General features: G+C 50.0%; 9 non-coding genes across 9 annotated transcripts; all 9 read right to left on the bottom strand.

Annotated features, from left to right (window-relative positions):
- Positions 1-3,019: 3,019 nt before the first annotated feature.
- On the bottom strand, positions 3,020-3,091 carry TRNAG-UCC (transfer RNA glycine (anticodon UCC)). Its single transcript has one exon. It is a non-coding gene; the product is annotated as a tRNA-Gly (tRNA).
- Positions 3,092-6,776: 3,685 nt separating this feature from the next.
- TRNAG-UCC (transfer RNA glycine (anticodon UCC)) lies at positions 6,777-6,848 on the bottom strand. Its single transcript has one exon. It is a non-coding gene; the product is annotated as a tRNA-Gly (tRNA).
- Positions 6,849-10,548: 3,700 nt separating this feature from the next.
- TRNAG-UCC (transfer RNA glycine (anticodon UCC)) lies at positions 10,549-10,620 on the bottom strand. Its single transcript has one exon. It is a non-coding gene; the product is annotated as a tRNA-Gly (tRNA).
- Positions 10,621-14,308: 3,688 nt separating this feature from the next.
- TRNAG-UCC (transfer RNA glycine (anticodon UCC)) lies at positions 14,309-14,380 on the bottom strand. Its single transcript has one exon. It is a non-coding gene; the product is annotated as a tRNA-Gly (tRNA).
- Positions 14,381-15,565: 1,185 nt separating this feature from the next.
- TRNAG-UCC (transfer RNA glycine (anticodon UCC)) lies at positions 15,566-15,637 on the bottom strand. The gene has a single exon. It is a non-coding gene; the product is annotated as a tRNA-Gly (tRNA).
- A 1,185-nt stretch (positions 15,638-16,822) lies between these two features.
- Positions 16,823-16,894, bottom strand: TRNAG-UCC (transfer RNA glycine (anticodon UCC)). The gene has a single exon. It is a non-coding gene; the product is annotated as a tRNA-Gly (tRNA).
- Positions 16,895-20,582: 3,688 nt separating this feature from the next.
- Positions 20,583-20,654, bottom strand: TRNAG-UCC (transfer RNA glycine (anticodon UCC)). The gene has a single exon. It is a non-coding gene; the product is annotated as a tRNA-Gly (tRNA).
- Positions 20,655-21,839: 1,185 nt separating this feature from the next.
- On the bottom strand, positions 21,840-21,911 carry TRNAG-UCC (transfer RNA glycine (anticodon UCC)). The gene has a single exon. It is a non-coding gene; the product is annotated as a tRNA-Gly (tRNA).
- A 3,699-nt stretch (positions 21,912-25,610) lies between these two features.
- On the bottom strand, positions 25,611-25,682 carry TRNAG-UCC (transfer RNA glycine (anticodon UCC)). The gene has a single exon. It is a non-coding gene; the product is annotated as a tRNA-Gly (tRNA).
- Between the last annotated feature and the right edge of the window lie 1,818 nt (positions 25,683-27,500).

Raw genomic sequence — 27,500 nt, 5'->3', positions numbered from 1 at the left:
GTGCAACAAAACAAGCCTTCTCGAGCTGGCAGATATGGGAAGGAAGGAAGGAAGGGCCAGTTTGGAAACTCAACTCAATTACCATAAATCCCCTGCTAAGGGTTATGGGAGGGAGGAATGAAGGAACTTTGCTTCAGGGAAAGGGCTGCTGCTGCTTCAGCATGTGAGGAGCGCAGCCACACGTTTCACCTTCTTCAGTATGTTGGTTTACAGGATGAGAGAGATCCTGAAACCTCACTCTAATAGGCTGAGGTGCTGTGCTCGGTGGCCTGCTGGGACCAAGGCCCGTCAGGGCAAGGCGAATAGGCCTTTGTCAGGCCTTCGTCAGGGCTTTGTCGGGGAGGGGCCAGGAGCCCTGCTCGCTTCAATCCCCTCACCGATAGACAGTTGCAGAAACTAGGATGCAAGAACCTTTCCTGGATGGGGTTTTGATTTTCACGAAAAGTGTGTCAGCTTTGCTTTCAGCATGAGTCTGATTTCCAAAAAATGCATTTTGAACAATTTAAAGATTTGATCTGCGTTGGCCGGGAATAGAACCCGGGTCAACTGCTTGGAAGGCAGCTATGCTCACCACTATACCACCAACGCCTGCCTGTCTGGGCTATCTGATGGAGCGGCCCTTAGAAATAAGAATAAGTCATTGGCTGGGAATGAAAAAAGCTTGCGTTTGACGCAGAAGCAGTTCGCATCATGAGGTCTTGCCGGTCAGCCCAACATTTCCCCGGGACCCCTTAAAAAAGGAGCTTGGTTTTAAGTTTGGTTTGATTGAACAGTACATTTTGTTGGCTGGGCTGGGACCCTCTCCTATTTAGCGCAAGAGTGGAACGAGGCAGCAAGTTCAAGGAATGACATTGCATCCAGGCACTTACAGCTCTTTGTGCCCTAATGCCATGACACAAAAACATAATTTGAAAAAAGTTAGCAGAGGATGGTTTCGATCCATCGACCTCTGGGTTATGGGCCCAGCACGCTTCCGCTGCGCCACTCTGCTGGTTGGAGAACAAGAGCTTTTCTGGGCTTTTACAGCCTACAAACCGACAACCCTAGACCCAGTTTCGAGTGAAGCGGGCAGTAGGCCTTACAAAGCCAAACAACCTGCAACCACGCACTCCCATCCCATGGCCTTTTGCAGACAGGCCTCATTTCTCTAGCTCACACCCTAACTGCCAACACCCCTTCCCCTTCTCTCTCTGTCTCTCTCTCTCTGTCTCTCTCTCTCATTCTCTCTCTCTCGCAAATAGATACTTTACTTCCCAGGTGCAACAAAACAAGCCTTCTCGAGCTGGCAGATATGGGAAGGAAGGAAGGAAGGGCCAGTTTGGAAACTCAACTCAATTACCATAAATCCCCTGCTAAGGGTTATGGGAGGGAGGAATGAAGGAACTTTGCTTCAGGGAAAGGGCTGCTGCTGCTTCAGCATGTGAGGAGCGCAGCCACACGTTTCACCTTCTTCAGTATGTTGGTTTACAGGATGAGAGAGATCCTGAAACCTCACTCTAATAGGCTGAGGTGCTGTGCTCGGTGGCCTGCTGGGACCAAGGCCCGTCAGGGCAAGGCGAATAGGCCTTTGTCAGGCCTTCGTCAGGGCTTTGTCGGGGAGGGGCCAGGAGCCCTGCTCGCTTCAATCCCCTCACCGATAGACAGTTGCAGAAACTAGGATGCAAGAACCTTTCCTGGATGGGGTTTTGATTTTCACGAAAAGTGTGTCAGCTTTGCTTTCAGCATGAGTCTGATTTCCAAAAAATGCATTTTGAACAATTTAAAGATTTGATCTGCGTTGGCCCCGGGTCAACTGCTTGGAAGGCAGCTATGCTCACCACTATACCACCAACGCCTGCCTGTCTGGGCTATCTGATGGAGCGGCCTTTAGAAATAAGAATAAGTCATTGGCTGGGAATGAAAAAAGCTTGCGTTTTACGCAGAAGCAGTTCGCATCATGAGGTCTTGCCGGTCAGCCCAACATTTCCCCGGGACCCCTTAAAAAAGGAGCTTGGTTTTAAGTTTGGTTTGATTGAACAGTGCATTTTGTTGGCTGGGCTGGGACCCTCTCCTATTTAGCGCAAGAGTGGAACGAGGCAGCAAGTTCAAGGAATGACATTGCATCCAGGCACTTACAGCTCTTTGTGCCCTAATGCCATGACACAAAAACATAATTTGAAAAAAGTTAGCAGAGGATGGTTTCGATCCATCGACCTCTGTGTTATGGGCCCAGCACGCTTCCGCTGCGCCACTCTGCTGGTTGGAGAACAAGAGCTTTTCTGGGCTTTTACAGCCTACAAACCGACAACCCTAGACCCAGTTTCGAGTGAAGCGGGCAGTAGGCCTTACAAAGCCAAACAACCTGCAACCACGCACTCCCATCCCATGGCCTTTTGCAGACAGGCCTCATTTCTCTAGCTCACACCCTAACTGCCAACACCCCTTCCCCTTCTCTCTCTGTCTCTCTCTCTCTGTCTCTCTCTCTCATTCTCTCTCTCTCGCAAATAGATACTTTACTTCCCAGGTGCAACAAAACAAGCCTTCTCGAGCTGGCAGATATGGGAAGGAAGGAAGGAAGGGCCAGTTTGGAAACTCAACTCAATTACCATAAATCCCCTGCTAAGGGTTATGGGAGGGAGGAATGAAGGAACTTTGCTTCAGGGAAAGGGCTGCTGCTGCTTCAGCATGTGAGGAGCGCAGCCACACGTTTCACCTTCTTCAGTATGTTGGTTTACAGGATGAGAGAGATCCTGAAACCTCACTCTAATAGGCTGAGGTGCTGTGCTCGGTGGCCTGCTGGGACCAAGGCCCGTCAGGGCAAGGCGAATAGGCCTTTGTCAGGCCTTCGTCAGGGCTTTGTCGGGGAGGGGCCAGGAGCCCTGCTCGCTTCAATCCCCTCACCGATAGACAGTTGCAGAAACTAGGATGCAAGAACCTTTCCTGGATGGGGTTTTGATTTTCACGAAAAGTGTGTCAGCTTTGCTTTCAGCATGAGTCTGATTTCCAAAAAATGCATTTTGAACAATTTAAAGATTTGATCTGCGTTGGCCGGGAATCGAACCCGGGTCAACTGCTTGGAAGGCAGCTATGCTCACCACTATACCACCAACGCCTGCCTGTCTGGGCTATCTGATGGAGCGGCCCTTAGAAATAAGAATAAGTCATTGGCTGGGAATGAAAAAAGCTTGCGTTTGACGCAGAAGCAGTTCGCATCATGAGGTCTTGCCGGTCAGCCCAACATTTCCCCGGGACCCCTTAAAAAAGGAGCTTGGTTTTAAGTTTGGTTTGATTGAACAGTACATTTTGTTGGCTGGGCTGGGACCCTCTCCTATTTGGCGCAAGAGTGGAACGAGGCAGCAAGTTCAAGGAATGACATTGCATCCAGGCACTTACAGCTCTTTGTGCCCTAATGCCATGACACAAAAACATAATTTGAAAAAAGTTAGCAGAGGATGGTTTCGATCCATCGACCTCTGGGTTATGGGCCCAGCACGCTTCCGCTGCGCCACTCTGCTGGTTGGAGAACAAGAGCTTTTCTGGGCTTTTACAGCCTACAAACCGACAACCCTAGACCCAGTTTCGAGTGAAGCGGGCAGTAGGCCTTACAAAGCCAAACAACCTGCAACCACGCACTCCCATCCCATGGCCTTTTGCAGACAGGCCTCATTTCTCTAGCTCACACCCTAACTGCCAACACCCCTTCCCCTTCTCTCTCTGTCTCTCTCTCTCTGTCTCTCTCTCTCATTCTCTCTCTCTCGCAAATAGATACTTTACTTCCCAGGTGCAACAAAACAAGCCTTCTCGAGCTGGCAGATATGGGAAGGAAGGAAGGAAGGGCCAGTTTGGAAACTCAACTCAATTACCATAAATCCCCTGCTAAGGGTTATGGGAGGGAGGAATGAAGGAACTTTGCTTCAGGGAAAGGGCTGCTGCTGCTTCAGCATGTGAGGAGCGCAGCCACACGTTTCACCTTCTTCAGTATGTTGGTTTACAGGATGAGAGAGATCCTGAAACCTCACTCTAATAGGCTGAGGTGCTGTGCTCGGTGGCCTGCTGGGACCAAGGCCCGTCAGGGCAAGGCGAATAGGCCTTTGTCAGGCCTTCGTCAGGGCTTTGTCGGGGAGGGGCCAGGAGCCCTGCTCGCTTCAATCCCCTCACCGATAGACAGTTGCAGAAACTAAGATGCAAGAACCTTTCCTGGATGGGGTTTTGATTTTCACGAAAAGTGTGTCAGCTTTGCTTTCAGCATGAGTCTGATTTCCAAAAAATGCATTTTGAACAATTTAAAGATTTGATCTGCGTTGGCCGGGAATAGAACCCGGGTCAACTGCTTGGAAGGCAGCTATGCTCACCACTATACCACCAACGCCTGCCTGTCTGGGCTATCTGATGGAGCGGCCCTTAGAAATAAGAATAAGTCATTGGCTGGGAATGAAAAAAGCTTGCGTTTGACGCAGAAGCAGTTCGCATCATGAGGTCTTGCCGGTCAGCCCAACATTTCCCCGGGACCCCTTAAAAAAGGAGCTTGGTTTTAAGTTTGGTTTGATTGAACAGTACATTTTGTTGGCTGGGCTGGGACCCTCTCCTATTTAGCGCAAGAGTGGAACGAGGCAGCAAGTTCAAGGAATGACATTGCATCCAGGCACTTACAGCTCTTTGTGCCCTAATGCCATGACACAAAAACATAATTTGAAAAAAGTTAGCAGAGGATGGTTTCGATCCATCGACCTCTGGGTTATGGGCCCAGCACGCTTCCGCTGCGCCACTCTGCTGTTTGGAGAACAAGAGCTTTTCTGGGCTTTTACAGCCTACAAACCGACAACCCTAGACCCAGTTTCGAGTGAAGCGGGCAGTAGGCCTTACAAAGCCAAACAACCTGCAACCACGCACTCCCATCCCATGGCCTTTTGCAGACAGGCCTCATTTCTCTAGCTCACACCCTAACTGCCAACACCCCTTCCCCTTCTCTCTCTGTCTCTCTCTCTCTGTCTCTCTCTCTCATTCTCTCTCTCTCGCAAATAGATACTTTACTTCCCAGGTGCAACAAAACAAGCCTTCTCGAGCTGGCAGATATGGGAAGGAAGGAAGGAAGGGCCAGTTTGGAAACTCAACTCAATTACCATAAATCCCCTGCTAAGGGTTATGGGAGGGAGGAATGAAGGAACTTTGCTTCAGGGAAAGGGCTGCTGCTGCTTCAGCATGTGAGGAGCGCAGCCACACGTTTCACCTTCTTCAGTATGTTGGTTTACAGGATGAGAGAGATCCTGAAACCTCACTCTAATAGGCTGAGGTGCTGTGCTCGGTGGCCTGCTGGGACCAAGGCCCGTCAGGGCAAGGCGAATAGGCCTTTGTCAGGCCTTCGTCAGGGCTTTGTCGGGGAGGGGCCAGGAGCCCTGCTCGCTTCAATCCCCTCACCGATAGACAGTTGCAGAAACTAGGATGCAAGAACCTTTCCTGGATGGGGTTTTGATTTTCACGAAAAGTGTGTCAGCTTTGCTTTCAGCATGAGTCTGATTTCCAAAAAATGCATTTTGAACAATTTAAAGATTTGATCTGCGTTGGCAGGGAATCGAACCCAGGTCAACTGCTTGGAAGGCAGCTATGCTCACCACTATACCACCAACGCCTGCCTGTCTGGGCTATCTGATGGAGCGGCCCTTAGAAATAAGAATAAGTCATTGGCTGGGAATGAAAAAAGCTTGCGTTTGACGCAGAAGCAGTTCGCATCATGAGGTCTTGCCGGTCAGCCCAACATTTCCCCGGGACCCCTTAAAAAAGGAGCTTGGTTTTAAGTTTGGTTTGATTGAACAGTACATTTTGTTGGCTGGGCTGGGACCCTCTCCTATTTAGCGCAAGAGTGGAACGAGGCAGCAAGTTCAAGGAATGACATTGCATCCAGGCACTTACAGCTCTTTGTGCCCTAATGCCATGACACAAAAACATAATTTGAAAAAAGTTAGCAGAGGATGGTTTCGATCCATCGACCTCTGGGTTATGGGCCCAGCACGCTTCCGCTGCGCCACTCTGCTGGTTGGAGAACAAGAGCTTTTCTGGGCTTTTACAGCCTACAAACCGACAACCCTAGACCCAGTTTCGAGTGAAGCGGGCAGTAGGCCTTACAAAGCCAAACAACCTGCAACCACGCACTCCCATCCCATGGCCTTTTGCAGACAGGCCTCATTTCTCTAGCTCACACCCTAACTGCCAACACCCCTTCCCCTTCTCTCTCTGTCTCTCTCTCTCATTCTCTCTCTCTCGCAAATAGATACTTTACTTCCCAGGTGCAACAAAACAAGCCTTCTCGAGCTGGCAGATATGGGAAGGAAGGAAGGAAGGGCCAGTTTGGAAACTCAACTCAATTACCATAAATCCCCTGCTAAGGGTTATGGGAGGGAGGAATGAAGGAACTTTGCTTCAGGGAAAGGGCTGCTGCTGCTTCAGCATGTGAGGAGCGCAGCCACACGTTTCACCTTCTTCAGTATGTTGGTTTACAGGATGAGAGAGATCCTGAAACCTCACTCTAATAGGCTGAGGTGCTGTGCTCGGTGGCCTGCTGGGACCAAGGCCCGTCAGGGCAAGGCGAATAGGCCTTTGTCAGGCCTTCGTCAGGGCTTTGTCGGGGAGGGGCCAGGAGCCCTGCTCGCTTCAATCCCCTCACCGATAGACAGTTGCAGAAACTAGGATGCAAGAACCTTTCCTGGATGGGGTTTTGATTTTCACGAAAAGTGTGTCAGCTTTGCTTTCAGCATGAGTCTGATTTCCAAAAAATGCATTTTGAACAATTTAAAGATTTGATCTGCGTTGGCCGGGAATCGAACCCGGGTCAACTGCTTGGAAGGCAGCTATGCTCACCACTATACCACCAACGCCTGCCTGTCTGGGCTATCTGATGGAGCGGCCCTTAGAAATAAGAATAAGTCATTGGCTGGGAATGAAAAAAGCTTGCGTTTGACGCAGAAGCAGTTCGCATCATGAGGTCTTGCCGGTCAGCCCAACATTTCCCCGGGACCCCTTAAAAAAGGAGCTTGGTTTTAAGTTTGGTTTGATTGAACAGTACATTTTGTTGGCTGGGCTGGGACCCTCTCCTATTTAGCGCAAGAGTGGAACGAGGCAGCAAGTTCAAGGAATGACATTGCATCCAGGCACTTACAGCTCTTTGTGCCCTAATGCCATGACACAAAAACATAATTTGAAAAAAGTTAGCAGAGGATGGTTTCGATCCATCGACCTCTGGGTTATGGGCCCAGCACGCTTCCGCTGCGCCACTCTGCTGGTTGGAGAACAAGAGCTTTTCTGGGCTTTTACAGCCTACAAACCGACAACCCTAGACCCAGTTTCGAGTGAAGCGGGCAGTAGGCCTTACAAAGCCAAACAACCTGCAACCACGCACTCCCATCCCATGGCCTTTTGCAGACAGGCCTCATTTCTCTAGCTCACACCCTAACTGCCAACACCCCTTCCCCTTCTCTCTCTGTCTCTCTCTCTCTGTCTCTCTCTCTCATTCTCTCTCTCTCGCAAATAGATACTTTACTTCCCAGGTGCAACAAAACAAGCCTTCTCGAGCTGGCAGATATGGGAAGGAAGGAAGGAAGGGCCAGTTTGGAAACTCAACTCAATTACCATAAATCCCCTGCTAAGGGTTATGGGAGGGAGGAATGAAGGAACTTTGCTTCAGGGAAAGGGCTGCTGCTGCTTCAGCATGTGAGGAGCGCAGCCACACGTTTCACCTTCTTCAGTATGTTGGTTTACAGGATGAGAGAGATCCTGAAACCTCACTCTAATAGGCTGAGGTGCTGTGCTCGGTGGCCTGCTGGGACCAAGGCCCGTCAGGGCAAGGCGAATAGGCCTTTGTCAGGCCTTCGTCAGGGCTTTGTCGTGGGAGGGGCCAGGAGCCCTGCTCGCTTCAATCCCCTCACCGATAGACAGTTGCAGAAACTAGGATGCAAGAACCTTTCCTGGATGGGGTTTTGATTTTCACGAAAAGTGTGTCAGCTTTGCTTTCAGCATGAGTCTGATTTCCAAAAAATGCATTTTGAACAATTTAAAGATTTGATCTGCGTTGGCCGGGAATAGAACCCGGGTCAACTGCTTGGAAGGCAGCTATGCTCACCACTATACCACCAACGCCTGCCTGTCTGGGCTATCTGATGGAGCGGCCCTTAGAAATAAGAATAAGTCATTGGCTGGGAATGAAAAAAGCTTGCGTTTGACGCAGAAGCAGTTCGCATCATGAGGTCTTGCCGTTCAGCCCAACATTTCCCCGGGACCCCTTAAAAAAGGAGCTTGGTTTTAAGTTTGGTTTGATTGAACAGTACATTTTGTTGGCTGGGCTGGGACCCTCTCCTATTTAGCGCAAGAGTGGAACGAGGCAGCAAGTTCAAGGAATGACATTGCATCCAGGCACTTACAGCTCTTTGTGCCCTAATGCCATGACACAAAAACATAATTTGAAAAAAGTTAGCAGAGGATGGTTTCGATCCATCGACCTCTGGGTTATGGGCCCAGCACGCTTCCGCTGCGCCACTCTGCTGGTTGGAGAACAAGAGCTTTTCTGGGCTTTTACAGCCTACAAACCGACAACCCTAGACCCAGTTTCGAGTGAAGCGGGCAGTAGGCCTTACAAAGCCAAACAACCTGCAACCACGCACTCCCATCCCATGGCCTTTTGCAGACAGGCCTCATTTCTCTAGCTCACACCCTAACTGCCAACACCCCTTCCCCTTCTCTCTCTGTCTCTCTCTCTCTGTCTCTCTCTCTCATTCTCTCTCTCTCGCAAATAGATACTTTACTTCCCAGGTGCAACAAAACAAGCCTTCTCGAGCTGGCAGATATGGGAAGGAAGGAAGGAAGGGCCAGTTTGGAAACTCAACTCAATTACCATAAATCCCCTGCTAAGGGTTATGGGAGGGAGGAATGAAGGAACTTTGCTTCAGGGAAAGGGCTGCTGCTGCTTCAGCATGTGAGGAGCGCAGCCACACGTTTCACCTTCTTCAGTATGTTGGTTTACAGGATGAGAGAGATCCTGAAACCTCACTCTAATAGGCTGAGGTGCTGTGCTCGGTGGCCTGCTGGGACCAAGGCCCGTCAGGGCAAGGCGAATAGGCCTTTGTCAGGCCTTCGTCAGGGCTTTGTCGGGGAGGGGCCAGGAGCCCTGCTCGCTTCAATCCCCTCACCGATAGACAGTTGCAGAAACTAGGATGCAAGAACCTTTCCTGGATGGGGTTTTGATTTTCACGAAAAGTGTGTCAGCTTTGCTTTCAGCATGAGTCTGATTTCCAAAAAATGCATTTTGAACAATTTAAAGATTTGATCTGCGTTGGCAGGGAATCGAACCCAGGTCAACTGCTTGGAAGGCAGCTATGCTCACCACTATACCACCAACGCCTGCCTGTCTCGGCTATCTGATGGAGCGGCCCTTAGAAATAAGAATAAGTCATTGGCTGGGAATGAAAAAAGCTTGCGTTTGACGCAGAAGCAGTTCGCATCATGAGGTCTTGCCGGTCAGCCCAACATTTCCCCGGGACCCCTTAAAAAAGGAGCTTGGTTTTAAGTTTGGTTTGATTGAAGAGTACATTTTGTTGGCTGGGCTGGGACCCTCTCCTATTTAGCGCAAGAGTGGAACGAGGCAGCAAGTTCAAGGAATGACATTGCATCCAGGCACTTACAGCTCTTTGTGCCCTAATGCCATGACACAAAAACATAATTTGAAAAAAGTTAGCAGAGGATGGTTTCGATCCATCGACCTCTGGGTTATGGGCCCAGCACGCTTCCGCTGCGCCACTCTGCTGGTTGGAGAACAAGAGCTTTTCTGGGCTTTTACAGCCTACAAACCGACAACCCTAGACCCAGTTTCGAGTGAAGCGGGCAGTAGGCCTTACAAAGCCAAACAACCTGCAACCACGCACTCCCATCCCATGGCCTTTTGCAGACAGGCCTCATTTCTCTAGCTCACACCCTAACTGCCAACACCCCTTCCCCTTCTCTCTCTGTCTCTCTCTCTCTGTCTCTCTCTCTCATTCTCTCTCTCTCGCAAATAGATACTTTACTTCCCAGGTGCAACAAAACAAGCCTTCTCGAGCTGGCAGATATGGGAAGGAAGGAAGGAAGGGCCAGTTTGGAAACTCAACTCAATTACCATAAATCCCCTGCTAAGGGTTATGGGAGGGAGGAATGAAGGAACTTTGCTTCAGGGAAAGGGCTGCTGCTGCTTCAGCATGTGAGGAGCGCAGCCACACGTTTCACCTTCTTCAGTATGTTGGTTTACAGGATGAGAGAGATCCTGAAACCTCACTCTAATAGGCTGAGGTGCTGTGCTCGGTGGCCTGCTGGGACCAAGGCCCGTCAGGGCAAGGCGAATAGGCCTTTGTCAGGCCTTCGTCAGGGCTTTGTCGGGGAGGGGCCAGGAGCCCTGCTCGCTTCAATCCCCTCACCGATAGACAGTTGCAGAAACTAGGATGCAAGAACCTTTCCTGGATGGGGTTTTGATTTTCACGAAAAGTGTGTCAGCTTTGCTTTCAGCATGAGTCTGATTTCCAAAAAATGCATTTTGAACAATTTAAAGATTTGATCTGCGTTGGCCGGGAATCGAACCCGGGTCAACTGCTTGGAAGGCAGCTATGCTCACCACTATACCACCAACGCCTGCCTGTCTGGGCTATCTGATGGAGCGGCCCTTAGAAATAAGAATAAGTCATTGGCTGGGAATGAAAAAAGCTTGCGTTTGACGCAGAAGCAGTTCGCATCATGAGGTCTTGCCGGTCAGCCCAACATTTCCCCGGGACCCCTTAAAAAAGGAGCTTGGTTTTAAGTTTGGTTTGATTGAACAGTACATTTTGTTGGCTGGGCTGGGACCCTCTCCTATTTAGCGCAAGAGTGGAACGAGGCAGCAAGTTCAAGGAATGACATTGCATCCAGGCACTTACAGCTCTTTGTGCCCTAATGCCATGACACAAAAACATAATTTGAAAAAAGTTAGCAGAGGATGGTTTCAATCCATCGACCTCTGGGTTATGGGCCCAGCACGCTTCCGCTGCGCCACTCTGCTGGTTGGAGAACAAGAGCTTTTCTGGGCTTTTACAGCCTACAAACCGACAACCCTAGACCCAGTTTCGAGTGAAGCGGGCAGTAGGCCTTACAAAGCCAAACAACCTGCAACCACGCACTCCCATCCCATGGCCTTTTGCAGACAGGCCTCATTTCTCTAGCTCACACCCTAACTGCCAACACCCCTTCCCCTTCTCTCTCTGTCTCTCTCTCTCTGTCTCTCTCTCTCATTCTCTCTCTCTCGCAAATAGATACTTTACTTCCCAGGTGCAACAAAACAAGCCTTCTCGAGCTGGCAGATATGGGAAGGAAGGAAGGAAGGGCCAGTTTGGAAACTCAACTCAATTACCATAAATCCCCTGCTAAGGGTTATGGGAGGGAGGAATGAAGGAACTTTGCTTCAGGGAAAGGGCTGCTGCTGCTTCAGCATGTGAGGAGCGCAGCCACACGTTTCACCTTCTTCAGTATGTTGGTTTACAGGATGAGAGAGATCCTGAAACCTCACTCTAATAGGCTGAGGTGCTGTGCTCGGTGGCCTGCTGGGACCAAGGCCCGTCAGGGCAAGGCGAATAGGCCTTTGTCAGGCCTTCGTCAGGGCTTTGTCGGGGAGGGGCCAGGAGCCCTGCTCGCTTCAATCCCCTCACCGATAGACAGTTGCAGAAACTAGGATGCAAGAACCTTTCCTGGATGGGGTTTTAATTTTCACGAAAAGTGTGTCAGCTTTGCTTTCAGCATGAGTCTGATTTCCAAAAAATGCATTTTGAACAATTTAAAGATTTGATCTGCGTTGGCAGGGAATCGAACCCGGGTCAACTGCTTGGAAGGCAGCTATGCTCACCACTATACCACCAACGCCTGCCTGTCTGGGCTATCTGATGGAGCGGCCCTTAGAAATAAGAATAAGTCATTGGCTGGGAATGAAAAAAGCTTGCGTTTGACGCAGAAGCAGTTCGCATCATGAGGTCTTGCCGGTCAGCCCAACATTTCCCCGGGACCCCTTAAAAAAGGAGCTTGGTTTTAAGTTTGGTTTGATTGAACAGTACATTTTGTTGGCTGGGCTGGGACCCTCTCCTATTTAGCGCAAGAGTGGAACGAGGCAGCAAGTTCAAGGAATGACATTGCATCCAGGCACTTACAGCTCTTTGTGCCCTAATGCCATGACACAAAAACATAATTTGAAAAAAGTTAGCAGAGGATGGTTTCGATCCATCGACCTCTGGGTTATGGGCCCAGCACGCTTCCGCTGCGCCACTCTGCTGGTTGGAGAACAAGAGCTTTTCTGGGCTTTTACAGCCTACAAACCGACAACCCTAGACCCAGTTTCGAGTGAAGCGGGCAGTAGGCCTTACAAAGCCAAACAACCTGCAACCACGCACTCCCATCCCATGGCCTTTTGCAGACAGGCCTCATTTCTCTAGCTCACACCCTAACTGCCAACACCCCTTCCCCTTCTCTCTCTGTCTCTCTCTCTCTGTCTCTCTCTCTCATTCTCTCTCTCTCGCAAATAGATACTTTACTTCCCAGGTGCAACAAAACAAGCCTTCTCGAGCTGGCAGATATGGGAAGGAAGGAAGGAAGGGCCAGTTTGGAAACTCAACTCAATTACCATAAATCCCCTGCTAAGGGTTATGGGAGGGAGGAATGAAGGAACTTTGCTTCAGGGAAAGGGCTGCTGCTGCTTCAGCATGTGAGGAGCGCAGCCACACGTTTCACCTTCTTCAGTATGTTGGTTTACAGGATGAGAGAGATCCTGAAACCTCACTCTAATAGGCTGAGGTGCTGTGCTCGGTGGCCTGCTGGGACCAAGGCCCGTCAGGGCAAGGCGAATAGGCCTTTGTCAGGGCTTTGTCGGGGAGGGGCCAGGAGCCCTGCTCGCTTCAATCCCCTCACCGATAGACAGTTGCAGAAACTAGGATGCAAGAACCTTTCCTGGATGGGGTTTTGATTTTCACGAAAAGTGTGTCAGCTTTGCTTTCAGCATGAGTCTGATTTCCAAAAAATGCATTTTGAACAATTTAAAGATTTGATCTGCGTTGGCCGGGAATAGAACCCGGGTCAACTGCTTGGAAGGCAGCTATGCTCACCACTATACCACCAACGCCTGCCTGTCTGGGCTATCTGATGGAGCGGCCCTTAGAAATAAGAATAAGTCATTGGCTGGGAATGAAAAAAGCTTGCGTTTGACGCAGAAGCAGTTCGCATCATGAGGTCTTGCCGGTCAGCCCAACATTTCCCCGGGACCCCTTAAAAAAGGAGCTTGGTTTTAAGTTTGGTTTGATTGAACAGTACATTTTGTTGGCTGGGCTGGGACCCTCTCCTATTTAGCGCAAGAGTGGAACGAGGCAGCAAGTTCAAGGAATGACATTGCATCCAGGCACTTACAGCTCTTTGTGCCCTAATGCCATGACACAAAAACATAATTTGAAAAAAGTTAGCAGAGGATGGTTTCGATCCATCGACCTCTGGGTTATGGGCCCAGCACGCTTCCGCTGCGCCACTCTGCTGGTTGGAGAACAAGAGCTTTTCTGGGCTTTTACAGCCTACAAACCGACAACCCTAGACCCAGTTTCGAGTGAAGCGGGCAGTAGGCCTTACAAAGCCAAACAACCTGCAACCACGCACTCCCATCCCATGGCCTTTTGCAGACAGGCCTCATTTCTCTAGCTCACACCCTAACTGCCAACACCCCTTCCCCTTCTCTCTCTGTCTCTCTCTCTCTGTCTCTCTCTCTCATTCTCTCTCTCTCGCAAATAGATACTTTACTTCCCAGGTGCAACAAAACAAGCCTTCTCGAGCTGGCAGATATGGGAAGGAAGGAAGGAAGGGCCAGTTTGGAAACTCAACTCAATTACCATAAATCCCCTGCTAAGGGTTATGGGAGGGAGGAATGAAGGAACTTTGCTTCAGGGAAAGGGCTGCTGCTGCTTCAGCATGTGAGGAGCGCAGCCACACGTTTCACCTTCTTCAGTATGTTGGTTTACAGGATGAGAGAGATCCTGAAACCTCACTCTAATAGGCTGAGGTGCTGTGCTCGGTGGCCTGCTGGGACCAAGGCCCGTCAGGGCAAGGCGAATAGGCCTTTGTCAGGCCTTCGTCAGGGCTTTGTCGGGGAGGGGCCAGGAGCCCTGCTCGCTTCAATCCCCTCACCGATAGACAGTTGCAGAAACTAGGATGCAAGAACCTTTCCTGGATGGGGTTTTGATTTTCACGAAAAGTGTGTCAGCTTTGCTTTCAGCATGAGTCTGATTTCCAAAAAATGCATTTTGAACAATTTAAAGATTTGATCTGCGTTGGCCGGGAATCGAACCCGGGTCAACTGCTTGGAAGGCAGCTATGCTCACCACTATACCACCAACGCCTGCCTGTCTGGGCTATCTGATGGAGCGGCCCTTAGAAATAAGAATAAGTCATTGGCTGGGAATGAAAAAAGCTTGCGTTTGACGCAGAAGCAGTTCGCATCATGAGGTCTTGCCGGTCAGCCCAACATTTCCCAGGGACCCCTTAAAAAAGGAGCTTGGTTTTAAGTTTGGTTTGATTGAACAGTACATTTTGTTGGCTGGGCTGGGACCCTCTCCTATTTAGCGCAAGAGTGGAACGAGGCAGCAAGTTCAAGGAATGACATTGCATCCAGGCACTTACAGCTCTTTGTGCCCTAATGCCATGACACAAAAACATAATTTGAAAAAAGTTAGCAGAGGATGGTTTCGATCCATCGACCTCTGGGTTATGGGCCCAGCACGCTTCCGCTGCGCCACTCTGCTGGTTGGAGAACAAGAGCTTTTCTGGGCTTTTACAGCCTACAAACCGACAACCCTAGACCCAGTTTCGAGTGAAGCGGGCAGTAGGCCTTACAAAGCCAAACAACCTGCAACCACGCACTCCCATCCCATGGCCTTTTGCAGACAGGCCTCATTTCTCTAGCTCACACCCTAACTGCCAACACCCCTTCCCCTTCTCTCTCTGTCTCTCTCTCTCTGTCTCTCTCTCTCATTCTCTCTCTCTCGCAAATAGATACTTTACTTCCCAAGTGCAACAAAACAAGCCTTCTCGAGCTGGCAGATATGGGAAGGAAGGAAGGAAGGGCCAGTTTGGAAACTCAACTCAATTACCATAAATCCCCTGCTAAGGGTTATGGGAGGGAGGAATGAAGGAACTTTGCTTCAGGGAAAGGGCTGCTGCTGCTTCAGCATGTGAGGAGCGCAGCCACACGTTTCACCTTCTTCAGTATGTTGGTTTACAGGATGAGAGAGATCCTGAAACCTCACTCTAATAGGCTGAGGTGCTGTGCTCGGTGGCCTGCTGGGACCAAGGCCCGTCAGGGCAAGGCGAATAGGCCTTTGTCAGGCCTTCGTCAGGGCTTTGTCGGGGAGGGGCCAGGAGCCCTGCTCGCTTCAATCCCCTCACCGATAGACAGTTGCAGAAACTAGGATGCAAGAACCTTTCCTGGATGGGGTTTTGATTTTCACGAAAAGTGTGTCAGCTTTGCTTTCAGCATGAGTCTGATTTCCAAAAAATGCATTTTGAACAATTTAAAGATTTGATCTGCGTTGGCCGGGAATCGAACCCGGGTCAACTGCTTGGAAGGCAGCTATGCTCACCACTATACCACCAACGCCTGCCTGTCTGGGCTATCTGATGGAGCGGCCCTTAGAAATAAGAATAAGTCATTGGCTGGGAATGAAAAAAGCTTGCGTTTGACGCAGAAGCAGTTCGCATCATGAGGTCTTGCCGGTCAGCCCAACATTTCCCCGGGACCCCTTAAAAAAGGAGCTTGGTTTTAAGTTTGGTTTGATTGAACAGTACATTTTGTTGGCTGGGCTGGGACCCTCTCCTATTTAGCGCAAGAGTGGAACGAGGCAGCAAGTTCAAGGAATGACATTGCATCCAGGCACTTACAGCTCTTTGTGCCCTAATGCCATGACACAAAAACATAATTTGAAAAAAGTTAGCAGAGGATGGTTTCGATCCATCGACCTCTGGGTTATGGGCCCAGCACGCTTCCGCTGCGCCACTCTGCTGGTTGGAGAACAAGAGCTTTTCTGGGCTTTTACAGCCTACAAACCGACAACCCTAGACCCAGTTTCGAGTGAAGCGGGCAGTAGGCCTTACAAAGCCAAACAACCTGCAACCACGCACTCCCATCCCATGGCCTTTTGCAGACAGGCCTCATTTCTCTAGCTCACACCCTAACTGCCAACACCCCTTCCCCTTCTCTCTCTGTCTCTCTCTCTCTGTCTCTCTCTCTCATTCTCTCTCTCTCGCAAATAGATACTTTACTTCCCAGGTGCAACAAAACAAGCCTTCTCGAGCTGGCAGATATGGGAAGGAAGGAAGGAAGGGCCAGTTTGGAAACTCAACTCAATTACCATAAATCCCCTGCTAAGGGTTATGGGAGGGAGGAATGAAGGAACTTTGCTTCAGGGAAAGGGCTGCTGCTGCTTCAGCATGTGAGGAGCGCAGCCACACGTTTCACCTTCTTCAGTATGTTGGTTTACAGGATGAGAGAGATCCTGAAACCTCACTCTAATAGGCTGAGGTGCTGTGCTCGGTGGCCTGCTGGGACCAAGGCCCGTCAGGGCAAGGCGAATAGGCCTTTGTCAGGCCTTCGTCAGGGCTTTGTCGGGGAGGGGCCAGGAGCCCTGCTCGCTTCAATCCCCTCACCGATAGACAGTTGCAGAAACTAGGATGCAAGAACCTTTCCTGGATGGGGTTTTGATTTTCACGAAAAGTGTGTCAGCTTTGCTTTCAGCATGAGTCTGATTTCCAAAAAATGCATTTTGAACAATTTAAAGATTTGATCTGCGTTGGCCGGGAATCGAACCCGGGTCAACTGCTTGGAAGGCAGCTATGCTCACCACTATACCACCAACGCCTGCCTGTCTGGGCTATCTGATGGAGCGGCCCTTAGAAATAAGAATAAGTCATTGGCTGGGAATGAAAAAAGCTTGCGTTTGACGCAGAAGCAGTTCGCATCATGAGGTCTTGCCGGTCAGCCCAACATTTCCCCGGGACCCCTTAAAAAAGGAGCTTGGTTTTAAGTTTGGTTTGATTGAACAGTACATTTTGTTGGCTGGGCTGGGACCCTCTCCTATTTAGCGCAAGAGTGGAACGAGGCAGCAAGTTCAAGGAATGACATTGCATCCAGGCACTTACAGCTCTTTGTGCCCTAATGCCATGACACAAAAACATAATTTGAAAAAAGTTAGCAGAGGATGGTTTCGATCCATCGACCTCTGGGTTATGGGCCCAGCACGCTTCCGCTGCGCCACTCTGCTGGTTGGAGAACAAGAGCTTTTCTGGGCTTTTACAGCCTACAAACCGACAACCCTAGACCCAGTTTCGAGTGAAGCGGGCAGTAGGCCTTACAAAGCCAAACAACCTGCAACCACGCACTCCCATCCCATGGCCTTTTGCAGACAGGCCTCATTTCTCTAGCTCACACCCTAACTGCCAACACCCCTTCCCCTTCTCTCTCTGTCTCTCTCTCTCTGTCTCTCTCTCTCATTCTCTCTCTCTCGCAAATAGATACTTTACTTCCCAGGTGCAACAAAACAAGCCTTCTCGAGCTGGCAGATATGGGAAGGAAGGAAGGAAGGGCCAGTTTGGAAACTCAACTCAATTACCATAAATCCCCTGCTAAGGGTTATGGGAGGGAGGAATGAAGGAACTTTGCTTCAGGGAAAGGGCTGCTGCTGCTTCAGCATGTGAGGAGCGCAGCCACACGTTTCACCTTCTTCAGTATGTTGGTTTACAGGATGAGAGAGATCCTGAAACCTCACTCTAATAGGCTGAGGTGCTGTGCTCGGTGGCCTGCTGGGACCAAGGCCCGTCAGGGCAAGGCGAATAGGCCTTTGTCAGGCCTTCGTCAGGGCTTTGTCGGGGAGGGGCCAGGAGCCCTGCTCGCTTCAATCCCCTCACCGATAGACAGTTGCAGAAACTAGGATGCAAGAACCTTTCCTGGATGGGGTTTTGATTTTCACGAAAAGTGTGTCAGCTTTGCTTTCAGCATGAGTCTGATTTCCAAAAAATGCATTTTGAACAATTTAAAGATTTGATCTGCGTTGGCCGGGAATAGAACCCGGGTCAACTGCTTGGAAGGCAGCTATGCTCACCACTATACCACCAACACCTGCCTGTCTGGGCTATCTGATGGAGCGGCCCTTAGAAATAAGAATAAGTCATTGGCTGGGAATGAAAAAAGCTTGCGTTTGACGCAGAAGCAGTTCGCATCATGAGGTCTTGCCGGTCAGCCCAACATTTCCCCGGGACCCCTTAAAAAAGGAGCTTGGTTTTAAGTTTGGTTTGATTGAACAGTACATTTTGTTGGCTGGGCTGGGACCCTCTCCTATTTAGCGCAAGAGTGGAACGAGGCAGCAAGTTCAAGGAATGACATTGCATCCAGGCACTTACAGCTCTTTGTGCCCTAATGCCATGACACAAAAACATAATTTGAAAAAAGTTAGCAGAGGATGGTTTCGATCCATCGACCTCTGGGTTATGGGCCCAGCACGCTTCCGCTGCGCCACTCTGCTGGTTGGAGAACAAGAGCTTTTCTGGGCTTTTACAGCCTACAAACCGACAACCCTAGACCCAGTTTCGAGTGAAGCGGGCAGTAGGCCTTACAAAGCCAAACAACCTGCAACCACGCACTCCCATCCCATGGCCTTTTGCAGACAGGCCTCATTTCTCTAGCTCACACCCTAACTGCCAACACCCCTTCCCCTTCTCTCTCTGTCTCTCTCTCTCTGTCTCTCTCTCTCATTCTCTCTCTCTCGCAAATAGATACTTTACTTCCCAGGTGCAACAAAACAAGCCTTCTCGAGCTGGCAGATATGGGAAGGAAGGAAGGAAGGGCCAGTTTGGAAACTCAACTCAATTACCATAAATCCCCTGCTAAGGGTTATGGGAGGGAGGAATGAAGGAACTTTGCTTCAGGGAAAGGGCTGCTGCTGCTTCAGCATGTGAGGAGCGCAGCCACACGTTTCACCTTCTTCAGTATGTTGGTTTACAGGATGAGAGAGATCCTGAAACCTCACTCTAATAGGCTGAGGTGCTGTGCTCGGTGGCCTGCTGGGACCAAGGCCCGTCAGGGCAAGGCGAATAGGCCTTTGTCAGGCCTTCGTCAGGGCTTTGTCGGGGAGGGGCCAGGAGCCCTGCTCGCTTCAATCCCCTCACCGATAGACAGTTGCAGAAACTAGGATGCAAGAACCTTTCCTGGATGGGGTTTTGATTTTCACGAAAAGTGTGTCAGCTTTGCTTTCAGCATGAGTCTGATTTCCAAAAAATGCATTTTGAACAATTTAAAGATTTGATCTGCGTTGGCCCCGGGTCAACTGCTTGGAAGGCAGCTATGCTCACCACTATACCACCAACGCCTGCCTGTCTGGGCTATCTGATGGAGCGGCCTTTAGAAATAAGAATAAGTCATTGGCTGGGAATGAAAAAAGCTTGCGTTTGACGCAGAAGCAGTTCGCATCATGAGGTCTTGCCGGTCAGCCCAACATTTCCCCGGGACCCCTTAAAAAAGGAGCTTGGTTTTAAGTTTGGTTTGATTGAACAGTGCATTTTGTTGGCTGGGCTGGGACCCTCTCCTATTTAGCGCAAGAGTGGAACGAGGCAGCAAGTTCAAGGAATGACATTGCATCCAGGCACTTACAGCTCTTTGTGCCCTAATGCCATGACACAAAAACATAATTTGAAAAAAGTTAGCAGAGGATGGTTTCGATCCATCGACCTCTGTGTTATGGGTCCAGCACGCTTCCGCTGCGCCACTCTGCTGGTTGGAGAACAAGAGCTTTTCTGGGCTTTTACAGCCTACAAACCGACAACCCTAGACCCAGTTTCGAGTGAAGCGGGCAGTAGGCCTTACAAAGCCAAACAACCTGCAACCACGCACTCCCATCCCATGGCCTTTTGCAGACAGGCCTCATTTCTCTAGCTCACACCCTAACTGCCAACACCCCTTCCCCTTCTCTCTCTGTCTCTCTCTCTCTGTCTCTCTCTCTCATTCTCTCTCTCTCGCAAATAGATACTTTACTTCCCAGGTGCAACAAAACAAGCCTTCTCGAGCTGGCAGATATGGGAAGGAAGGAAGGAAGGGCCAGTTTGGAAACTCAACTCAATTACCATAAATCCCCTGCTAAGGGTTATGGGAGGGAGGAATGAAGGAACTTTGCTTCAGGGAAAGGGCTGCTGCTGCTTCAGCATGTGAGGAGCGCAGCCACACGTTTCACCTTCTTCAGTATGTTGGTTTACAGGATGAGAGAGATCCTGAAACCTCACTCTAATAGGCTGAGGTGCTGTGCTCGGTGGCCTGCTGGGACCAAGGCCCGTCAGGGCAAGGCGAATAGGCCTTTGTCAGGCCTTCGTCAGGGCTTTGTCGGGGAGGGGCCAGGAGCCCTGCTCGCTTCAATCCCCTCACCGATAGACAGTTGCAGAAACTAGGATGCAAGAACCTTTCCTGGATGGGGTTTTGATTTTCACGAAAAGTGTGTCAGCTTTGCTTTCAGCATGAGTCTGATTTCCAAAAAATGCATTTTGAACAATTTAAAGATTTGATCTGCGTTGGCCGGGAATCGAACCCGGGTCAACTGCTTGGAAGGCAGCTATGCTCACCACTATACCACCAACGCCTGCCTGTCTGGGCTATCTGATGGAGCGGCCCTTAGAAATAAGAATAAGTCATTGGCTGGGAATGAAAAAAGCTTGCGTTTGACGCAGAAGCAGTTCGCATCATGAGGTCTTGCCGGTCAGCCCAACATTTCCCCGGGACCCCTTAAAAAAGGAGCTTGGTTTTAAGTTTGGTTTGATTGAACAGTACATTTTGTTGGCTGGGCTGGGACCCTCTCCTATTTAGCGCAAGAGTGGAACGAGGCAGCAAGTTCAAGGAATGACATTGCATCCAGGCACTTACAGCTCTTTGTGCCCTAATGCCATGACACAAAAACATAATTTGAAAAAAGTTAGCAGAGGATGGTTTCGATCCATCGACCTCTGGGTTATGGGCCCAGCACGCTTCCGCTGCGCCACTCTGCTGGTTGGAGAACAAGAGCTTTTCTGGGCTTTTACAGCCTACAAACCGACAACCCTAGACCCAGTTTCGAGTGAAGCGGGCAGTAGGCCTTACAAAGCCAAACAACCTGCAACCACGCACTCCCATCCCATGGCCTTTTGCAGACAGGCCTCATTTCTCTAGCTCACACCCTAACTGCCAACACCCCTTCCCCTTCTCTCTCTGTCTCTCTCTCTCTGTCTCTCTCTCTCATTCTCTCTCTCTCGCAAATAGATACTTTACTTCCCAGGTGCAACAAAACAAGCCTTCTCGAGCTGGCAGATATGGGAAGGAAGGAAGGAAGGGCCAGTTTGGAAACTCAACTCAATTACCATAAATCCCCTGCTAAGGGTTATGGGAGGGAGGAATGAAGGAACTTTGCTTCAGGGAAAGGGCTGCTGCTGCTTCAGCATGTGAGGAGCGCAGCCACACGTTTCACCTTCTTCAGTATGTTGGTTTACAGGATGAGAGAGATCCTGAAACCTCACTCTAATAGGCTGAGGTGCTGTGCTCGGTGGCCTGCTGGGACCAAGGCCCGTCAGGGCAAGGCGAATAGGCCTTTGTCAGGCCTTCGTCAGGGCTTTGTCGGGGAGGGGCCAGGAGCCCTGCTCGCTTCAATCCCCTCACCGATAGACAGTTGCAGAAACTAGGATGCAAGAACCTTTCCTGGATGGGGTTTTGATTTTCACGAAAAGTGTGTCAGCTTTGCTTTCAGCATGAGTCTGATTTCCAAAAAATGCATTTTGAACAATTTAAAGATTTGATCTGCGTTGGCCGGGAATCGAACCCGGGTCAACTGCTTGGAAGGCAGCTATGCTCACCACTATACCACCAACGCCTGCCTGTCTGGGCTATCTGATGGAGCGGCCCTTAGAAATAAGAATAAGTCATTGGCTGGGAATGAAAAAAGCTTGCGTTTGACGCAGAAGCAGTTCGCATCATGAGGTCTTGCCGGTCAGCCCAACATTTCCCCGGGACCCCTTAAAAAAGGAGCTTGGTTTTAAGTTTGGTTTGATTGAACAGTACATTTTGTTGGCTGGGCTGGGACCCTCTCCTATTTAGCGCAAGAGTGGAACGAGGCAGCAAGTTCAAGGAATGACATTGCATCCAGGCACTTACAGCTCTTTGTGCCCTAATGCCATGACACAAAAACATAATTTGAAAAAAGTTAGCAGAGGATGGTTTCGATCCATCGACCTCTGGGTTATGGGCCCAGCACGCTTCCGCTGCGCCACTCTGCTGGTTGGAGAACAAGAGCTTTTCTGGGCTTTTACAGCCTACAAACCGACAACCCTAGACCCAGTTTCGAGTGAAGCGGGCAGTAGGCCTTACAAAGCCAAACAACCTGCAACCACGCACTCCCATCCCATGGCCTTTTGCAGACAGGCCTCATTTCTCTAGCTCACACCCTAACTGCCAACACCCCTTCCCCTTCTCTCTCTGTCTCTCTCTCTCTGTCTCTCTCTCTCATTCTCTCTCTCTCGCAAATAGATACTTTACTTCCCAGGTGCAACAAAACAAGCCTTCTCGAGCTGGCAGATATGGGAAGGAAGGAAGGAAGGGCCAGTTTGGAAACTCAACTCAATTACCATAAATCCCCTGCTAAGGGTTATGGGAGGGAGGAATGAAGGAACTTTGCTTCAGGGAAAGGGCTGCTGCTGCTTCAGCATGTGAGGAGCGCAGCCACACGTTTCACCTTCTTCAGTATGTTGGTTTACAGGATGAGAGAGATCCTGAAACCTCACTCTAATAGGCTGAGGTGCTGTGCTCGGTGGCCTGCTGGGACCAAGGCCCGTCAGGGCAAGGCGAATAGGCCTTTGTCAGGCCTTCGTCAGGGCTTTGTCGGGGAGGGGCCAGGAGCCCTGCTCGCTTCAATCCCCTCACCGATAGACAGTTGCAGAAACTAGGATGCAAGAACCTTTCCTGGATGGGGTTTTGATTTTCACGAAAAGTGTGTCAGCTTTGCTTTCAGCATGAGTCTGATTTCCAAAAAATGCATTTTGAACAATTTAAAGATTTGATCTGCGTTGGCCGGGAATAGAACCCGGGTCAACTGCTTGGAAGGCAGCTATGCTCACCACTATACCACCAACGCCTGCCTGTCTGGGCTATCTGATGGAGCGGCCCTTAGAAATAAGAATAAGTCATTGGCTGGGAATGAAAAAAGCTTGCGTTTGACGCAGAAGCAGTTCGCATCATGAGGTCTTGCCGGTCAGCCCAACATTTCCCCGGGACCCCTTAAAAAAGGAGCTTGGTTTTAAGTTTGGTTTGATTGAACAGTACATTTTGTTGGCTGGGCTGGGACCCTCTCCTATTTAGCGCAAGAGTGGAACGAGGCAGCAAGTTCAAGGAATGACATTGCATCCAGGCACTTACAGCTCTTTGTGCCCTAATGCCATGACACAAAAACATAATTTGAAAAAAGTTAGCAGAGGATGGTTTCGATCCATCGACCTCTGGGTTATGGGCCCAGCACGCTTCCGCTGCGCCACTCTGCTGGTTGGAGAACAAGAGCTTTTCTGGGCTTTTACAGCCTACAAACCGACAACCCTAGACCCAGTTTCGAGTGAAGCGGGCAGTAGGCCTTACAAAGCCAAACAACCTGCAACCACGCACTCCCATCCCATGGCCTTTTGCAGACAGGCCTCATTTCTCTAGCTCACACCCTAACTGCCAACACCCCTTCCCCTTCTCTCTCTGTCTCTCTCTCTCTGTCTCTCTCTCTCATTCTCTCTCTCTCGCAAATAGATACTTTACTTCCCAGGTGCAACAAAACAAGCCTTCTCGAGCTGGCAGATATGGGAAGGAAGGAAGGAAGGGCCAGTTTGGAAACTCAACTCAATTACCATAAATCCCCTGCTAAGGGTTATGGGAGGGAGGAATGAAGGAACTTTGCTTCAGGGAAAGGGCTGCTGATGCTTCAGCATGTGAGGAGCGCAGCCACACGTTTCACCTTCTTCAGTATGTTGGTTTACAGGATGAGAGAGATCCTGAAACCTCACTCTAATAGGCTGAGGTGCTGTGCTCGGTGGCCTGCTGGGACCAAGGCCCGTCAGGGCAAGGCGAATAGGCCTTTGTCAGGCCTTCGTCAGGGCTTTGTCGGGGAGGGGCCAGGAGCCCTGCTCGCTTCAATCCCCTCACCGATAGACAGTTGCAGAAACTAGGATGCAAGAACCTTTCCTGGATGGGGTTTTGATTTTCACGAAAAGTGTGTCAGCTTTGCTTTCAGCATGAGTCTGATTTCCAAAAAATGCATTTTGAACAATTTAAAGATTTGATCTGCGTTGGCAGGGAATCGAACCCAGGTCAACTGCTTGGAAGGCAGCTATGCTCACCACTATACCACCAACGCCTGCCTGTCTGGGCTATCTGATGGAGCGGCCCTTAGAAATAAGAATAAGTCATTGGCTGGGAATGAAAAAAGCTTGCGTTTGACGCAGAAGCAGTTCGCATCATGAGGTCTTGCCGGTCAGCCCAACATTTCCCCGGGACCCCTTAAAAAAGGAGCTTGGTTTTAAGTTTGGTTTGATTGAACAGTACATTTTGTTGGCTGGGCTGGGACCCTCTCCTATTTAGCGCAAGAGTGGAACGAGGCAGCAAGTTCAAGGAATGACATTGCATCCAGGCACTTACAGCTCTTTGTGCCCTAATGCCATGACACAAAAACATAATTTGAAAAAAGTTAGCAGAGGATGGTTTCGATCCATCGACCTCTGGGTTATGGGCCCAGCACGCTTCCGCTGCGCCACTCTGCTGGTTGGAGAACAAGAGCTTTTCTGGGCTTTTACAGCCTACAAACCGACAACCCTAGACCCAGTTTCGAGTGAAGCGGGCAGTAGGCCTTACAAAGCCAAACAACCTGCAACCATGCACTCCCATCCCATGGCCTTTTGCAGACAGGCCTCATTTCTCTAGCTCACACCCTAACTGCCAACACCCCTTCCCCTTCTCTCTCTGTCTCTCTCTCTCTGTCTCTCTCTCTCATTCTCTCTCTCTCGCAAATAGATACTTTACTTCCCAGGTGCAACAAAACAAGCCTTCTCGAGCTGGCAGATATGGGAAGGAAGGAAGGAAGGGCCAGTTTGGAAACTCAACTCAATTACCATAAATCCCCTGCTAAGGGTTATGGGAGGGAGGAATGAAGGAACTTTGCTTCAGGGAAAGGGCTGCTGCTGCTTCAGCATGTGAGGAGCGCAGCCACACGTTTCACCTTCTTCAGTATGTTGGTTTACAGGATGAGAGAGATCCTGAAACCTCACTCTAATAGGCTGAGGTGCTGTGCTCGGTGGCCTGCTGGGACCAAGGCCCGTCAGGGCAAGGCGAATAGGCCTTTGTCAGGCCTTCGTCAGGGCTTTGTCGGGGAGGGGCCAGGAGCCCTGCTCGCTTCAATCCCCTCACCGATAGACAGTTGCAGAAACTAGGATGCAAGAACCTTTCCTGGATGGGGTTTTGATTTTCACGAAAAGTGTGTCAGCTTTGCTTTCAGCATGAGTCTGATTTCCAAAAAATGCATTTTGAACAATTTAAAGATTTGATCTGCGTTGGCCGGGAATCGAACCCGGGTCAACTGCTTGGAAGGCAGCTATGCTCACCACTATACCACCAACGCCTGCCTGTCTGGGCTATCTGATGGAGCGGCCCTTAGAAATAAGAATAAGTCATTGGCTGGGAATGAAAAAAGCTTGCGTTTGACGCAGAAGCAGTTCGCATCATGAGGTCTTGCCGGTCAGCCCAACATTTCCCCGGGACCCCTTAAAAAAGGAGCTTGGTTTTAAGTTTGGTTTGATTGAACAGTACATTTTGTTGGCTGGGCTGGGACCCTCTCCTATTTAGCGCAAGAGTGGAACGAGGCAGCAAGTTCAAGGAATGACATTGCATCCAGGCACTTACAGCTCTTTCTGCCCTAATGCCATGACACAAAAACATAATTTGAAAAAAGTTAGCAGAGGATGGTTTCGATCCATCGACCTCTGGGTTATGGGCCCAGCACGCTTCCGCTGCGCCACTCTGCTGGTTGGAGAACAAGAGCTTTTCTGGGCTTTTACAGCCTACAAACCGACAACCCTAGACCCAGTTTCGAGTGAAGCGGGCAGTAGGCCTTACAAAGCCAAACAACCTGCAACCACGCACTCCCATCCCATGGCCTTTTGCAGACAGGCCTCATTTCTCTAGCTCACACCCTAACTGCCAACACCCCTTCCCCTTCTCTCTCTGTCTCTCTCTCTCTGTCTCTCTCTCTCATTCTCTCTCTCTCGCAAATAGATACTTTACTTCCCAGGTGCAACAAAACAAGCCTTCTCGAGCTGGCAGATATGGGAAGGAAGGAAGGAAGGGCCAGTTTGGAAACTCAACTCAATTACCATAAATCCCCTGCTAAGGGTTATGGGAGGGAGGAATGAAGGAACTTTGCTTCAGGGAAAGGGCTGCTGCTGCTTCAGCATGTGAGGAGCGCAGCCACACGTTTCACCTTCTTCAGTATGTTGGTTTACAGGATGAGAGAGATCCTGAAACCTCACTCTAATAGGCTGAGGTGCTGTGCTCGGTGGCCTGCTGGGACCAAGGCCCGTCAGGGCAAGGCGAATAGGCCTTTGTCAGGCCTTCGTCAGGGCTTTGTCGGGGAGGGGCCAGGAGCCCTGCTCGCTTCAATCCCCTCACCGATAGACAGTTGCAGAAACTAGGATGCAAGAACCTTTCCTGGATGGGGTTTTGATTTTCACGAAAAGTGTGTCAGCTTTGCTTTCAGCATGAGTCTGATTTCCAAAAAATGCATTTTGAACAATTTAAAGATTTGATCTGCGTTGGCCGGGAATAGAACCCGGGTCAACTGCTTGGAAGGCAGCTATGCTCACCACTATACCACCAACGCCTGCCTGTCTGGGCTATCTGATGGAGCGGCCCTTAGAAATAAGAATAAGTCATTGGCTGGGAATGAAAAAAGCTTGCGTTTGACGCAGAAGCAGTTCGCATCATGAGGTCTTGCCGGTCAGCCCAACATTTCCCCGGGACCCCTTAAAAAAGGAGCTTGGTTTTAAGTTTGGTTTGATTGAACAGTACATTTTGTTGGCTGGGCTGGGACCCTCTCCTATTTAGCGCAAGAGTGGAACGAGGCAGCAAGTTCAAGGAATGACATTGCATCCAGGCACTTACAGCTCTTTCTGCCCTAATGCCATGACACAAAAACATAATTTGAAAAAAGTTAGCAGAGGATGGTTTCGATCCATCGACCTCTGGGTTATGGGCCCAGCAGGCTTCCGCTGCGCCACTCTGCTGGTTGGAGAACAAGAGCTTTTCTGGGCTTTTACAGCCTACAAACCGACAACCCTAGACCCAGTTTCGAGTGAAGCGGGCAGTAGGCCTTACAAAGCCAAACAACCTGCAACCACGCACTCCCATCCCATGGCCTTTTGCAGACAGGCCTCATTTCTCT

The sequence above is a fragment of the Ambystoma mexicanum genome, chromosome 6q (assembly GCF_040938575.1).
Source record: "Ambystoma mexicanum isolate Mex_15411 chromosome 6q, UKY_AmexF1_1, whole genome shotgun sequence".
Classification (NCBI taxonomy): domain Eukaryota; kingdom Metazoa; phylum Chordata; class Amphibia; order Caudata; family Ambystomatidae; genus Ambystoma; species Ambystoma mexicanum.
This window is presented reverse-complemented; position numbering and strand designations above follow the sequence as displayed.